The 3,222-nt window shown below is 27.0% G+C and overlaps 1 protein-coding gene across 1 annotated transcript in view; it reads left to right on the plus strand.

Moving 5' to 3' along the window:
• Window positions 1-166, plus strand: part of LOC119685983 — an 8,672-nt gene extending 8,506 nt beyond the window's left edge. The window contains exon 5 of the mRNA XM_038100422.1: window positions 41-166. The gene's annotated coding sequence lies outside the window, so the exon portion shown is untranslated. The remainder of the gene's footprint in view (window positions 1-40) is intronic.
• Window positions 167-3,222: the final 3,056 nt, after the last annotated feature.

Below are 3,222 nucleotides of genomic sequence, written 5' to 3' on the forward strand. Positions count from 1 at the left end.
TTGTGAGTCAAGTCTGTATATTTTTTAGAAACTAATATAAATCTATTAAATTCTATGTATAAGTTGTATGTTCATATTAAGAAAGTTCAAGTGGATTGCTATTATTGTGAGCCAATCCTGCCTATTTTTTAAGAAACTAACACAAACTTATTAAATTTATTTAATTATGTATATTACATATTTAGGAAAATAACATAATATTGAAAATTGATTGTAACCGATTTCATTTATTAAAATATTTTGAAAAATCAAAATTATATTAATAAATTAATATTGATAAAAACACTCAAAAACATTTATTTCATTTTCATAGCTTTTATCATAAAAAACTACTTTAGTTAAACTTTTGGGGCCACATAGGTTTATTAATGCAATTGGTAAAATTATGGAATCGTTCTTAATTCTTAAAACGTAACTTTGGTCACAAAATCCGATATTATCTTATTATATTATATTAAATTATTATTATTATTATAATTAATATTATGTAAAACTGAAAACTTCATCAAATTCATAAAAGAAAAAAACGTTTGTCAATAAATAAAAACACCGAAAATAACATACCCTATATATTACTCGGTAAAACTTCAAGTAATTTTTGATTTTCACAAAAGGTTTAGGTTTAGTTTCAAGTAATACGAATACCGGGAATATGTTCGAATATTTTCTTTTGTATATATTTATATAAAACAAAAAGCAGTATATTTAAAGCATAAAGCAGATTGCTGTTCCAGCTCTTCCAGAATTTTTGAACATTTTCAGGTGTGCAATCCAAGTGGTCAAAATCTTATATACTAAATCTGCTCGGACATCGTAATGCTGCTTCTCTGAATAAAGTTGTTATCACTTTTGATACATCAGCCTATTTATGAAAATCGGTATTGGACAGAGATTTGTTTTCGAAATTAAGATATCACGTGGTCCCAATTTTTCAATACCAATTTTAAGGATAACGTTATTATGATTTTATTATCTCTGGCATTTAAATTCATTGGCTTTTTCAATTGTAGTGAATGCTCTGTGCCTCTGCAAATATTTTATATATACTGTACTTTGAAGATTTGGTATTTAAAATGTGATTCACATTCATTTTATCGCTCTGGACATTTTGCCAGAGTAGCAGAATTAACTTGAAATTGACAGTTGTTTTATATTATATGACTTGACAGATAAAGTGCAATTTGATGTGATGTATTAATTTAAGAAATAAACTATTAAAAATATTAGATTACTCGAAAAATCTTCGATTGGGCAATAAAATTTAACACATCGAGAGTAAATCGAAAACGCTATTACTGCATTTATTTTCAAAGCAAAATATGTCACACTCCAGCAAACACAACAAATGATACATAGTATTAGCAAAAAATTATACCAAAGTACAGAAGGAATCATAGTATTCTTCATGGTACAACGCTGCATGTGTCTCTCTAGCCCCACTCATGAACTATTGATAAACACTTGACACTACGAATAAGTTTGCCTTTATATCGCATATTCTTATATGGATTTGTATGGCAAATATTACTAATTGCTACACATTTAGCCATAGTGTAAACATTGTATTAAATCAACTACACATACATTTAACTAATATTAATGCAAATTACTAAAATATTTTTAAGTAGATATATTTTTAATATAAGTATTAATACACATTAAAGCTTTTATAAAATATTTTAAATTTTATTTGCTTAATTGCTATCCTGCTTTCCTTACATATTAACGAGTTTACAACCAATACACCATAATTAAATTGTCTTTCGGTTGCAAGAAGCTTCTTATTGTATTTTATAATGAACTCAGAATGCAATTTATACATTGACTACAGGCTTTCCTCTAGCCTGTAAATTTTATATAAATTAAAAAATAAAAATAATGTTTACACAAGGACAATGATGCAAATGTGTTTTGCACGCAGTCCACCGCCCATAGATGAGATAAAGTAATTTTGGAGAAAATGTTTTCACCAGATATAAATGTACAAATATATTTATATCGAATTCAACCAATAATATATTCGATATTGAAATTAAGACAACACTTAGTAAAATGATCCAATTAACTTATTTAAAGTTCCTTTTTGAATTTATTTATAATTTTTTTTAACCCGGTTTAAGGTTAAAATAAAATTTATTGAAAAAATATTAATTATTAAAACTATAAAAATTAGTTACTAAAAGTAAAAACAAAAAAAAAGTATTTGTTTTATATAACATAATTAATATATTATATTTTATATGTAATATATATTTTATATAATATAATTAGAACGTATTATATTATATTATGTAGATCGTTAATTTGGTAATTTCGCGTTCCGTAACGTCGCGACGTTATAGACGTCAAGATACACATTTTCGTCAAGTCCATAAATTGGACTTCTGTAGCAGCTGATTTCGTATATTATGTTTCAAATGGAAGCCAAAACTAACAAAAGCTGTGATAAATTTAAATGAAACTTATTCTATTACTCAATTATTTATTTTTAGTTATATATATTGATTTTTTTTTAGTTAAACACTTTAGTTTAGAACTTAAATCTTGTGAAAGCAACATTTCACAACACTATGGATCAGCTGATGTTTTATCCAAAATCAAATTTATGAATTTAGACGAAATTTAAGAAAGAAATGTAAATTGAATATTTTTATATAAATTATTTGCTAACTTCGCTTCCGCATTGTATATTAGGAACCTCTTCTAGAAGTTTTCTTGCTCGCATTACTTCGTTCGCCTTCATTAGTAAATTATCAAGTGTATCCTCACCCACCAATATATCATCGATGTGATGAACATTAGAACCATCTGACGCATCAGGAATGGCTGCACTTAGTAAATTCATTGGGCCAGAGTCTCCGACCTCTAAAGCCGCTTCAATTTCCATAATTGCTCTGCGAAAGTAAGGAAGCTTTAATGTTTTTTCTGTAGAGAATTTGGTTTTATTCTCTTTATATTTGAAAATATTTTCTAGTTTGATAGTTCCTGTTTCGCCTGTCCCATAAAAATGAACTTGGAATTTATTTTTTTCTGCCTTCAATATTCTTGCCGCCCATGCTGGATAGAACCTAACCTTGGCGAACACAAAATCACCCATTTCGAAGCGTCTTGAATACTTCTTTTTCTTAGGCATTTTTGTTCTCCAGAATACACACTTTATTTAAAAGTTAAACCTTTCTTGCGGACGAAAAGCTGATATAGAAATGACAATGTTAGTTTTTT

Source organism: Teleopsis dalmanni, chromosome 2 (genome assembly GCF_002237135.1).
Source record: "Teleopsis dalmanni isolate 2A chromosome 2, ASM223713v2, whole genome shotgun sequence".
NCBI lineage: Eukaryota > Metazoa > Arthropoda > Insecta > Diptera > Diopsidae > Teleopsis > Teleopsis dalmanni.